The sequence below is a fragment of the Colius striatus genome, chromosome 20 (genome assembly GCF_028858725.1).
Source record: "Colius striatus isolate bColStr4 chromosome 20, bColStr4.1.hap1, whole genome shotgun sequence".
NCBI classification, from domain to species: domain Eukaryota; kingdom Metazoa; phylum Chordata; class Aves; order Coliiformes; family Coliidae; genus Colius; species Colius striatus.
Genome location: NC_084778.1, coordinates 5,624,608 through 5,638,473, shown reverse-complemented (window position 1 = coordinate 5,638,473; position 13,866 = coordinate 5,624,608).

Below are 13,866 nucleotides of genomic sequence, written 5' to 3'. Positions count from 1 at the left end.
TTCCCCCCATGTTTACCCCCCAGTCCCCGGAGCCGCTCTGGGGGTTGCGGAGCGCGGCCGAGGAGCACGCAAACAGCCCTTTTCCTCACCAATTACCCTTCTCCCGTTCCGGGGAAGATTTATGACCCTGGTTGCGGGGGGGTGGGGGGAGGAGGGGTCGGTGCGTTCCCCTCGGGCGCCACAAGCGCAGCGCCGAGCGCAGGGCGCCCTCTGCTGGTACCGCCGCGCACCCGCCGCCGCCCGGCCCCGACGGGGCGGGTCGTGCGCTGCCACCGTTCCCCCTCGGCCTCCTGCCCCGACACCCCGCCTCGGTGCTCCGGGGGGTTGCGGACACCCAAAAACCGTCGTGACAGCGTCTGAGGGGAGATGCAGGGTTCCCTGCCGACAGGAGATGAATCACTGGGCCTCACTGAGAGGAGCAGAGCTGTTTCTGCTGGTGGGAGGAACTGGCAGGGTGGGAACAGCTTATCCAGGAGGAGGGAAACATAGTCACTAAAATTAGTCTTGCATGATTATTTCTGAATAAACATCATTCAGGATGAGTTACAATGTAATGGGCTCTATTTTTAGCGGGAATGAGGAGGTGGGCACATCAAGGTGCCATTGTGGAGGCTCCCTCTGGCCATTTCCACCATCCTTCCTACCAGGCTAACTTTAGCCAAAGCTGGCTGGGAAAAGCACAGTAGGGAGATGTTGACAACACTCCTGAACAGAGCACCTGAGGAGCCTCATGCTGGGTTCCGGTCATCCTGGTGAGTCAGGGACAGACAGGCTATTCACCCTGGCCTCAGGTGCAGTGTCCTCCTCAGTGGCCATGTGCTGGTGCTGGTGGAGCATATCAACCTGCCCACTGAGCACCAGGATGCTCTTCACTGGAGGGAGAAATGTGTTTACTGCAGAGTGTGGGTTCATAATGGTGCCTGAAAGCAGGGAGCAGAGCCTTTCCCCCTGCCCCCCCAGCCAGCGGTTATGGACAGCAGAGCATTTCAGCAGGAGCTGAGCTGCTGTGGCCAAATCCTGGTTCTGACAAACCTTATTCAAACTTCTCAACATGCAGTTACTGCTCAGCCATGCACTGCACTGGGATTATTCTCCTCAGCTACAAAAAGGCGTCTGGTAGGTCCCACAGGGGCACACATGGCACAGCCCCTCCATGGCTCTGCTGCTCTGCACCCACAAAACCTGGCCTGGCCATGCCACGTGCTGTGCTAACTGCCAAAATAAAGCCCTGTGTGCTCCAGTGACCTCTGTCCAGCAGAAGGTGCCACGTCACCAGCACAATGAGATCCCCAAACACAGAGGATTTCACTAATATTAGTCATTGCTTTAGAATCTTATCAGCTAAATGCATGAGGTGCTTGGCTAAACACTAACAATAACATTCCTGACCTGAGGGTTTCATGGACCCTGTGGATAAACCCTAAGTTGGCTAACTTGGGCACCAAACCACAGTGCAGCACAACAGTGCTGCGGGAACGGCTCCATGGGCAGGTGTTTGCCAACAGGAACATGGGTTCATGTTTGCCAGAGCATCTCACAGCCCTGTGGATGGGAAATGCTGCCCCACCTCCCATTCCTGCACTGGCCCAGATGGGGCTTCATAGGACAAGTGGCCTCCCAGGCTGTGCTGCTGGCCCTCAGCCTGTGTGTTATCCCAGTGCCTCCGCATGCTCTCTGAGCATGTCAGGTCACTGGTGTGTGGCTGAGGGGTGAGGGAGGTGGTGGCACCTCCCTGGGTGTACTCAGGCCCTGACTGCTAGGGAAAATGGGGAAATAGGGCTTTTTGTCACTGCTATGTGGGGTTTGTAGGACTTGACCCACAGCCCAGGGCAAAAGCAGGTGGGGTGACACTCTGATGCCATAAAGCAGGGCACGCTCAGTCCTCAGGAGGGTGGGATGGGGAGGGTGTTTCAGGGTCTGTCAGTGCCACATAAAGGTTGAAATCCCCCATTTGAGCATTTCAACCAGTATTTGTGTGGTTGTAGAGGCTGGCTGTCGAGGAAGGGGAGCCCGTCGAGGATGGGGAGCCCGGGCCCGGGAGCAACGGGCAGGCAGCTCTTCGTGCCGGGCTGGCGCCTGTCTGTCACCATGCTGCCTCTGCACCCGGGACAAAACCGAGCAGGCCGAGCCTTCAGCTGCGGCTCCAAATTAGGGCCCCGTCGACGCTGCCCGGGCTGGGGAGAGTCGGGTCGGTCACGGCCTCAGAGCCCCAATTACCCGCGGGGCCGCCGGGCTGTCTGCCGCCCCCGATCGCGGATCAATAGACAATGAGCAGCGCCTGGGATCCCCAGAGAACCCTGCCCCTCCGCTCCGGGCATCCCTTATCACTTTAGGCAGCTGGCACCTATCGTTTTAGGGCACCTGCGCCCTCCGCCGCACCTGCGGGCTGCTGGTGGGATGCGCAGCCGCGGTGGCGGCTCCGCACCTGCGGCCGGACGTGATTTAAGGGCTCCGAGGGAGATGTGTTTGTTGCTGCTAGTCCGGGCGAGTTCAGCAGGTTACTGCAGGGCCACTACATCTGCCCTTTCCCCTCCCGTCCTGTCAGGAGGGTTGGTGACGGGGAACTGAGCCTTGCCGGGGTGTCCTCGGAACCCCGGTGTGGAGTACAGCTTCTCTCTGCAGCAGCCTGCTCGGGTGAGCTTCCCCCCTCCTGCCAGCTCCGAGGCTTTTTGGCTCCTGAGAAGCTCCAGAACCTCACCCTAGGTTCTTCCTCAGGACACCCCCATCCCAAAGGCCTCATTGTCCCTTTCAGAGGGTTCAGGGTGCAGGAAGGGCAAAGCAGGCATCCAGGATGTTCCCTGTCACAAGGTTCCCAGAGCTGCTTTGATCCGTGTGAGTGGCTGGTGTGGTGGGGATGTTTGAAAACATTATCAGAGAAAAAGCAGCTGTTTATTTTGATGCAAAGCTGGTTCTGAGCCTCAGACACTGCGTGCTCCCCTTTTGCTCTAAGGAAGGGTGGGAAAGGGGAGAGGAGAGTCTCCCGGTTTATTCCCGTTGTTTATAACGGCGGGTGATGGTAAGGGAGAGCCGGACCCCACGACGCCTGCTCAGGCTCCTTCCCAGGCCTTCCCCAGAACCTCCCGGGAAGGGTGGAGGCTCGACGGCGCCCCGGCGAGTCTCTTCTCGGCATATCCGACGGGCTCCCAGGGAGGGGGGGATCTTTTCAGGGGATCAGACCGCTCCCAGCTTCCCTCTGGTGAAGGGAAGCAGCACAGGAACGGGCTCTGGAGTCGCAAGAAAATGAAAAAACAAAAGGTTTTTTTTTCCTTCCCCGGGGATGTGTCTGCGGCCGTCCCACCCCTGCCCCGGCCGTCCCGTCGGTGCCCACCAGGTGGCGTCATCGCGCCGCGGGGGCGGCCCCGGGGGAGCGGCCGATGTCGGGGTGTCCCGGGGAGAGAGCGGCCGGTGTCGGGGCTCCTCGGGGTGTCCCGGGGAGAGAACGGCCGGTGTCGGGGCTCCTCGGGGTGTCCCGGGGGGAGAGCGGCCGGTGTCGGGGCTCCTCGGGGTGTCCCGGGGAGAGAACGGCCGGTGTCGGGGCTCCTCGGGGTGTCCCGGGGGGAGAGCGGCCGGTGTCGGGGCTCCTCGGGGTGTCCCGGGGAGAGAGCGGCCGGTGTCGGGGCTCCTCGGGGTGTCCCGGGGAGAGAGCGGTCGGTGTCGGGGCTCCTCGGGGTGTCCCGGGGAGAGAGCGGCCGGTGTCGGGGCTCCTCGGGGTGTCCCGGGGAGAGAACGGCCGGTGTCGGGGCTCCTCGGGGTGTCCCGGGGGGAGAGCGGCCGGTGTCGGGGCTCCTCGGCGTGTCCCGGGGAGAGAGCGGCCGGTGTCGGGGCTCCTCGGGGTGTCCCGGGGAGAGAACGGCCGGTGTCGGGGCTCCTCGGGGATGCCCTTCCCTGGAGAGTTGTGATTTGATGTTGGGGGTCCTGGAGGGGAGCAGGGGGGTATCTCTCGAGGGGGTGGCTGTGTAGCAGCCCATACTAGTGGCACTCCCAATCATCCTGAGGGTTTGGCTTCCTCCTGACTGCAGAAATGGGGGAGGTCTGTGTCAGTACTCCTTGCATCCCATAATTGTCTCCTGTCAGTCTGTTCCCTTCTATTGCAGCCTGAGCCCTGCCACCTGCACTGCTCTGGTGCAACTTACTGAGGACTGTTGCTTGGATATACGGTCACTTTTTCTATACATACATCCTGGATATATGCACATTACACGAGCAGCCGTCCTGCAGATGGACAAGGGCCTGGCACCACTGTCCAGCTTTGTGGGTTCTGCCCAAAACATACACGTCACACCTATAGACTCTCTCAGAAAGCAGCAAACCCTTGCTCTAAGGCACCTAAACAAGAACAAGCAGCCAGAACTGGTGATGGTTTGTCTTCTAGAAGCTGGATTTTATATTGCTTGGAGTATTAATGGATTAAATAATCTGAGAAAGGCAGCTTTTTCCTCTCCTCAAGCTGGCATCACTGCAAATGGTGATGTAAGCACAGGTACATCTGGTCCTTTGCCTCCCATTGATTTCTGTAAATGGCCTTTGCCTTCAGCCTTGGGCATGGCACATTTGGTAATTCTTTGGAAATAAGATCTAATTAAAATGAGACAGTGCTGTTGAGGGACTACCTAATTGTCTTTGCAAAATGACCTTGTGGAGATGTTGGCTTGGTTCCCAGCTGAAAGGTGTTGTCAGTGCAAAATCCTCTGCAGCTGAGGAGAATTGGTTTAAAGACTTTTGGGAAACAATTTCCTAGGCTGGGAAATAAAGAACTGGTGGAGACATTGTGATGCCATTGTCTCTGCTCCAGCTCAAAAGCTGTCTTCCTTACCCAGGCTGTCTCAGGGCTTGAGAACACCCTCAAAATGGCTTTAAAAGAGACAAATCACCCACACCAGGATTCAGACAAGGTAAATACCAACAAGTATCCCCAACATTTCCCTCTGCTTCCCTACTAAATACACGCTAAATGCCTGCACTTTCTATCAGGGAAAAAGGAAGGTGGTTTGGCTGTTAAAGCCTGAAAAGCATCTGAGATCCCAGAGTGATGGATACAGCTGTGCAGGCAGCTCTGAGCTTATCTTGTACCCACTCTGTTCACACTGAAGATCCTTTGCTGGGCAGTGGGTGCTTGGCTCGGTGGGGATGCTGTGCACTACTGTGAGAGGAGCATGACACCAGTTCCCACAGACCCCTCATTCTTGGGTCGGTTTTTTTGGGTTGATAGCTCTCCTGGCCTCCCAGGCAGCAGGAGAGACGTCCTCCACTAGAGGGAGTGTTTGCAGGGATTTTTATCCCAGCTGGGCTATTGTGTTTGAGGGTTTTTTCCCCCTAGTTTTCAGGCAGGGGTGTATCTCTTCAGGTCAAGGCCAGCCTTGGACTGATGGATCTAGCAGCCAGAGCCCTTTGTCTGTATGAAATACTCACTCTCCTGGAGTGGAGGAAGAAGTAGGCAGAAATCTTTGCTTTCCTGAGAGTTATGTGGTGATACTGTCATGTGCTTTGGTGACATGCATAGAAATCCTGCTCTTTCCCCAGCTGGGTGGTGGGGTCCTGTCCCTGTGCCCCACCACGGGGTCAGGATGTTTTCCTCCTTTGAAAAAGGGAAGAAGTCTGTCTTACTGGGGTGACTGATGAGTCTTGTGACTGATCTTGGGCATGAGACTGACCTGGCTGTGAGAGAGGGACCGAGCAAGCCTGCTACTGTGGACAGCAATGATGGGGAGTGCTGGAAGAGGCTTCACTGCTGTCCCAGGTTCCCTTGGGCAGGGATGGTTGGAGATTCACCCAATGTGGCTCCTGGTGGCAAAAAAAAAAGAGGTGACTTTTGCAGCTCACACACTTGCCCTGTGGCCTGGGGTGCTTTGCTGGGACTGTTTCAGAACTTGGGAGGAGTGTCCCACCACCCCCTGTCTCACTGTCCTCTGTAAGGTTTGTCTGCTTTGAGATCCTATTGCTGCCTGTGATGCCTCCAGCACAGAAAAGGGCTGTTTACAATTTCCCAAGTGACTGCCACAAAGTCAAGGCCAAAACTGCCACTTCTGGGGGGTGCAGGATCAGGCCCAGAGGCCTTGGTGGCCATGTGTGTTGTGGGTGGTTTACAAGAAAGATTCAGGACCAGATCAAGCCCTCTGAGAGGACCTGGGTCTTGCCTTCCCCCCGCCCTCCCCTCATGTCCCTGGAGTCTGTGAGCTCTCAGACTACACTATCTGCAAATTGCAGAGCAGATTATCAGTGAGGAGTCTGAGATTAGAGACCCGTATTTATGTCTGCTTCCTCCAGAGCCAGGGAGGCCAGAGCTGAGTTTGGTGCAGACTCTTTGGCACCACGGGGCTGATTACTGGGGTAACCTTTTCCCTTTGCTGGGACCATGATGTGGAAAGCTCAGAGGGTTTTCAGTTAAGGAAAGAAAAAAAGAGAAAAGGAAAACACAGCACCACCAGTTTCTTCCACCAGGATGGTGGGAGAAAAGTCAGGCACATCTCTGAGATGTCACTGGTTTGTGCAAGCTGTGACCTGTGGGGCAGGGACTGAGTTATTGAGGAGGTGGTTTGGCCACTTGTGCTTCTTTCAGCTGCTCTTTGGTGCTGTAGATTCTTGATTGAGAATCCAGTGAGAAGCCCAGAGATAGTGGATTTGCAGCTGTGGGATGCAGAAAAGCTCCAGGGCTGCTCCTGCATTATTGCCCTGGCACTGTGCATGACATCCTCACCAAACCAGAGTGAGGGGTTTTTTTCCTGAGGGAGCTGGTTAGCAGAAATGGCAAAGATTTCTCTTTGCACTCTGTGTTTTCCTAAGGAAAAGTGTGTGCCCAACTGCTTTGAGCAAACCTCAGGCTTTGAAGGGCTTTGCTGAGCCCTCCTGGGGCTGTGGCCGGCAGGAGCAGATAGCCCCGGCCAGTCAGAATGGCTTAACAGGCTTAGTGTGGCGTTGTTCTTATAAACAATCACATGAATTAGTACAAATCTCATTAGATCCGTGCTTCTCCCAGTCTCCTGCCTTTCCAAAGCCAACAGCAGTCCCTCTGCAGGGGTCCCAAGTGGCAAAGAAACTCTTTCCAGCAAGCTCTGAGCTGCTGTGGTGGATGCTCAGCCCTCTCAGCTCTCTCAGCTGCATCCCTGCAGAACTATGGCATTTTGGGTTTGCTCTTCTCAGAACCATTTCCAGTAAGCTTAATGGGTGAGACAGTAGAAATCTAATAGGTAAAAAGCCATTTAAGGTCCTTGGCTATTTTGAAACCTGATTTGAAGGTTTGGTTGCTCAGTGATTCAGCTGCTGTTGCCTGGGGGTGCTCCTCATCTCCCGTTGTTAAGGAGCATGATGATGTGCTCTCCTCTGGCTCAGCACCAGCCCCGTTCCCGGCAGCTCTGCTCTCCATCAGCCCCTGCTCGCTGCTGCCATGGGGAATGGGGCTGTCTAGGCAGCATTTTATAGTGTGTTCAGTGCAGGGTTTAGCAGCAGAGGTGGTCAGTGCCTAGAAAACATGGGAATTTGGGGAAGGGAATAGTTTCTCCTGTTGGTGCTGCACCATATATGTCTGCTGGATGCTGCCAGCTCCCAGGCAGTGATAAGCCTCTGTGTCTCCCATTTCTCCTCCCAAATTGTTCCAAGAAGTGATGTAGGAGTCTCCCTTGTTCCAGAGGTGCAGCTGCTCCTGGGGTGAAGCCCCCCAGCTGATGCTTTGGGGCCTGGGCTGGGCTCTTGGGAGCAGTGGCAGGAAATGCTGTGGTATCTTTAATGACAAAAAGAGGGGTTTTACATCTCTGCTGAAAATCTATTGCTGCTTCACCTCTCAGCAGAGGAGAGATGTGAGCAGCAAAGGCGGCAAGCACAGCAGAGCTTGAGAAAGCTGCTCCCTGGGGACCCAGGCTCTGACGGAGCAGCCCGGGATAAGCGAGCATGAGAAAAGCAGGCTTAGCCTTCCACTCACCCGTTAGATGCGTTTCCGGCTGCTTTTCATCTCACTTTGAGTTTAAAAGCCATCTTGTTCCAGCCCCGGTGCTGCCGCCAGCCCCGGCACGGCTTCAAAGCGGAGCTGTCCCGGGGCGGCCCCGCGGGAGAGACACAGGGCTGAGTCTGGCAGCACCTGCCAGCCCCGGAGGAGCCACATCCTGCGGCACTGGGACGATCTAAGCTGGGGAACGGTGATCTCGCAGTTTTGCATCTCCTTTTTGCATTCCCACGTTCCTTCTCCCCCGTAGTGCTCTGTGGTGTGCTGAGGGACGAGCAGCAGCTGGTGCCACCCGCTCTCACATCCCTGTTGTCCTCCCAGGACTGGGTATTTCACAGTGCTACAGACTGTGCTTTAGACCATCTGAAGAGGGGACAGTGAGTAATGCAGTGCCTGGTACAGCTGTGGTGGTGTTGGTCATCAGGGTGGCTGTTATGCCCATCACAGCTTGGTGATGCTGGTGGATTCCCAGTATTACAGAGGGACCGTTGCCTGAGGTGCTGGGGCTCTCCTGCAGTCTGAGCACAGGCTGAGGATGAGATCTGCTCCAGCCCAGGTTGTATGTAAGTGATTTCACTCCAGGAGTGCTGCTTTGGGCAGGAACTCAAGGATCTGAACCTCGTGTTATAGGCTGGAGGTAAAACCTGAATTAAGCTGATGGTGATTTCTATGGATTTGCTGGAAAGACTCAGGGAGTTGGCAGTTGTTTGCTCTTCCTTATTGGCACTTCCTCAAGTGAGAAATACCAGATATGCAGAGCACTATGGCACAAGCAGTGCCTACTCTCTGGGAATAGGCTCCCAAACACCCTTCTGGGCATCATGGGGTGTCCCATGAAGTCAGAAACTTGCACTGACTAAGGATAGATGCACTCCCCCCTCAATGCTTAGAGGATGAGCAGCAAACTTCCCTGGTTGGAAATGTGCTGCCCAGACTCCTCTTCTTAGCCTTTATTTGTTTGCTGAGTGCCTGGCTGTGATTCTCTCTTTTTTCTCCAAGAGCTCTTGCTTCAGCAGATCTGTCAGGAGAAGTGCACTTACTGCTCAGTGACAAAACGCATTCTGGAGATGGAAAAAACTCTTTGCAAGGAAAACATGACATTTCAATGGAAAAGTAACTTTGCATGCTGTTTCTAATTTTAAAGCTCTGCCTTGGAATGCTCCCATTGACTTTGAAATCAGAGCTGGCTCTTATGCTTTCCAGGTTTTATCCACCTTTCCCATATAATTCCAAATTGCTCCTTGTTAACGAGACAATGTTAATTCTGCCTGGGTGGATTTTGAGTAGATCACTTCCAAAGTGCAGTTTCCCTGGTCCTATCCCTCTTTTCTTGTTTTTTCTTTTTTCCCCCCCAGGTCTATGCTATAAATACCTTTAGGCCAGACTCTGGAAACTGCACAAAGCCTCATACCTGGCTGGCTGGATGAATCAATGTGCTTCCTATTGCTCTGCACTAAGATTAAGCCTTTTAAAACCCCGTGCTTCAAATTACTGCATCTGCTCATTTGTAAAGCATTTCGTCTCCATTAAATGTGCTAGCATTAATTTCCCCTGTTAATTCGACCTGTGTCGTGAGGGAGAAACGCTGATGGATTTTTCCTCTCTGTATGTTGCACAGTCCTGGTGTGGCTTCACTGTGGTTAACGCTTCTAAGGCAGGGATGCAAAACCAGGCTTGAGCCGGGTGCTACAGCTGGCTGGAGCCAGCAGAGGGGAGGCGAGAGCAGGGATTCTGCTTTTCTCCACTTTGCAATAGATTTCAGTAGACTGGGGGGGGGATGGAGGGAAATGGCTACTGGCTTATTAGTACTGTTATTACCCAAAATAAAAGCGATCTGGTCAAGCTGATGATAATAGTGGTGTCAAGAGCAAATTAATGGTGTTGGATGAAGTAGTGGACAGGCAAAGGGCTCTCCCCATCCCTCATCCTCCTGATTCAGAGGATAGGCATACAGCTGCCAGAGAGCTGCATTTCTCCTGCAGCACCCAGTGTCACCCAACCGTGGCCTCTGAACCCCCACCACCTGCTCACCATCTCTGTGAGAGGGGCAGATGTGGCATTAAACCATTGTACAGGTTGCCAAATCCTTCACAGAATCCTAGAATTGTTTCAGTTGGAAAATACTTTTAAGACCTTACAGTCCAAGCACTGACCTCAACCATGTCCCTCAGCTCTATTGACTTTGCAATATCCCCAGGGCTGGGGACTCCCCCCACCTCCCTGAGCAGCCTGTGCCAGTGTCTAACAACACTCTCAGGGAAAAAGTTCTTCCTAATCCCCAATTTAAACCTCCTCTGGCACAACTGAAGAGCATTTCCTCTTGTCTTGTCACTCATTACTGGAGAGAAGAGACTGACTCTCATCTCCCTACAACCCTCTTTCGTGTAGTTGTAGGGAGTGATCACATCTCCCCTCAGCCTCCTCTTCTCCAGGCTAAATACACTCAGCTGTTCCTCATCAGTCTTGTTCTCCAGACCCTTCCTGGCTTGCATGGGGCCACATCCTTCCCATTCCACATGGGACCACTGGCCCAGGCACCCCTCTCCTTGGCAGAATGTCTGCCAGCAAGATCTGGGGAGGGCAGGGGAATATTTACCCTGGGAGATGGTATCGTGGTGCTGCTCGAGTTGTCCTTTGAGGTGAAGCACAAACAGGTTGGTTGAACCAAGGTCACCCCTTTAACAGGTTTAAGTGGATTTCACTGTAAAATGAATTTATTTCAACAAAATCTTTTTTGATAAATTAAACCAGCACCACTCTGTATATAATTTCTATAAACAATCTTCTCTAACGTTTACCTAACCTGGGCATGCAGCAACTCTTACACATTAAATATTAGATGAAAAGGGGCTATGAAAGCTTTAAATATTTTTTTTAAGCAAGAAAGCTGGAGTGCCATGGGAAAATATGTTGCTGCTTTTGAGCTGAGGCCCTCCAGGCTCCTGCCAAGGTGAAGGGAGGCAAACCCCTGGTGCTACCATGGCTTTGGGTTGGATGTTTTTTGTTTCCAGGGCTGTAGGCTCAGGGAGGCTTGCTAGGTACAGGGTGCTGGCACCCAGCCATGAACACCCCTGTGTAGCTGGAGGTTGGTAGTGTGATGGTTTACCTCCTCCTGTGTAAGGTTGGTGAAGAATTTATGAATTAATTAATGCATTCATTAACTTATTAAAGGGCTGCAGCCCAGCCCCATGTCAGAGGCTGGTCTGAGAGAGCTGAGAACTGTTTGTGATTTGAAGGGCTAAGGTGTTTGGGGCTGTGCTGAGTCATTTGCCAAGTGATTTGGATGCTTTCCCTTGGTCAAGCTGATTTCAGAGCACCATGGGAAAGGATGGATGTGACTTCAGTGAGGACAAACTATCTGGTTCATAAAAGATAACTGTGGTGAGTGAGAGACCTTCTGCCTGCAAAGAGATTAAAATTCGCCTGGTAAAAGACACATAGTTTTGAGTGAATTTGCATGAATTTGTGCTGCTTGCCCCCAGGAGAAAAAAAGATATGAGTGGGTTAGATTTGTTCCTGTGGAAAGCCCCAGCCTGGACACAATGTCTCCATTCCAGCTTTCCTTCTCCAAGGCAGAGCACTCAATTTTCTCAGCTCCTCCTTGGGCTGTGCTCTTGGGCTTGTAGGAAAAAATCTTTACCTTAAGCAAAGTTCTCTCTGCTGCTGACTTCAAGATATTACCAAGTCCAGTCCCAGATCCTGCTGTGACGTGAAAATAAGGGGAGTGTGTGTTGCAATTAAGCATAGAGCTTTAATTGGATTGGAGGAAGGACAGCAGAGATGTTTCTGCTGAATAATTCAGCATTTAAGATGCCCTCACAGCACATGTCCTGCTCAGCCATTCAGATCCTTATCTGGAGCATGTTAAGCTAATGATTTCATCAGGAGTTAAATTATTCAGCAATATATGGACTAAATTTGTTCCCTTTAGGGTTGCCAGAGTATTGATCTGCACCATGGGGCTGTTTGCAGATCAATCAGCTACTGCAACCATTGCAGAGACCTGATGCCATCAGGGGAGTACCCACCCCAAATCCAGCTCCTCTGCTCCTCTGGCACCCAAAAACCAGCGATCCTCCAACTGGGATGCCCATGGCTTCATGGCCTTTTCTATTGCCTGTTGGTAAAAGTTTCCCCAAGTTTTTATGAGGGCTATTTAGATGGCTTCCAATGTCTTTTCTGTCAGGTGACAAAACCTGACCCAGTGAGCTGGGTGCTGCTGTTCAGAGGGTGAATGGTAGTGGCAAAACAATGCACTGAGGCACAACTGCCTACAGGAGGTAGGAATGATGTTTACTGACTTGGGAATAGGAACAATATAGATCATGGCTGCAGGACTTGTGGGCAACTCCCTATCTGCCAGGGATGGGGGGGAATCCCACAATCCCCAGCCAGGGATGAGGGGGATCCCCCAGTCCCAACACTGGGATTTGGATGGACTCAAAGTGGCTTTTGTCATTGCCTTCAGTGCAAATGCAGGGTCAGGGAGAGCCTGCAACGAGCTCATGTCTTTCTTCAGGGCTTTGTGGATACTGGGATTGTGAGATCTGTCTGCAATGTGTGTTAGAAATCAGCTTATCTTCCAAATAAACCCTCAGAAATTCCAGTATCTCCAAGATGTGCTTGGAAACAATTTATTCCTTTTGCTTTTGGTGCTTCCCTGACACTTTTCAGCATTATGTTTAATGACACTGTGTTACCAGAGATCACTTTTGGTGGATAACAGGGTATTTATGGAGAAACCAACAGCTAAATCTGGTTATCATTGATGTTGCTTATAAAATATATGTGGCAATCAAGATACTGACCGTGGCAGTAAATTGAAAATATATTGAAAACATAAAGCATTTTTCCAATTTATTAGTAATATAAAAGCTATTTGGGCATTTTTTTCCTCCTTGTTAAAAAAGATATAGAAGCTGTTGTAAGGAAATCTGTAGTAGTGCTAGTCCATAGTGCAGAGGGTGAGCAATGTGCTGGGGTTTGTGGGCTTTCAGATAGCAAACAGGCTGCTACAGTAGTGCCTGGGACACAATCCTGTGTGCACAAGGGCTGGTGAAGGGAGCTCAGCCCAGAGGAGATGCTGACTTAGGGTTAATGCCAACCACCCTGGCCCTAAGGAGTCATGGAAGTGGGTTTAGGAGCTGCTGGTTGCTTTGCAGTGGTGACTGGCTCCCAGTGCTGGGTCAGGTCACCTCTCCTGTCTCCACAGCATAATTTGGGCATGTTGTTGAAGGGTTAACCCCAGTAACTGCTGGGTAAGTGTAAAAATATTAGTAAGGCTGCTGTGGGTCACCTGAAAATGGGAATTTACAGGGGTAGCCAAAGTTAATGTTTTGGATCAATGCAACATCCCTTCTCAGAATGAAAAAAGAAATTAAGCAGGCCATCATACAGAGGGTATGTAACCAAATCAATCATACTGATGGCATTTAATCACAACTCAGGTAAATTTATTCCATATGATAGCTGCACACTTGGTGTGATGCACACCTATGGAAGGCTGCTGGGGGCAGCTCAGAGAGCTCTGCACCGTGTGCCCAAGGGAGGGCTCAGCCCCTCTGTCATTGCACATTAATAAGATTAGGGGTATTAATTTGCATATGATGCTCTGAGCAATGGATGAAGTGTGTGTATGTGCACCCAGGGAAATCACAGTGGCTTTGCTGGAGATAAATTCTAAGCCTTTAGTAACCAATATTCCTGCTCCTGCTGCGCTGTTTGTGAGCTGCTGGTGAGATGTACTGCTGCTGCCTTGCAGCCAGGTGTGATGGGGCAAAACCTGCCAAAAACCCAGGTGGGGCCAGAGCAGGGGGTTGAGGGATGCAGCACAGACATGTTGGTTTGTGTTGTGCCAATATCCAGGCAGTAGAAATGGGAGCCACATTGCAGAGCACCCTGTCCCAGCATGGCCTGAGCTGCTTTCAGCTCCA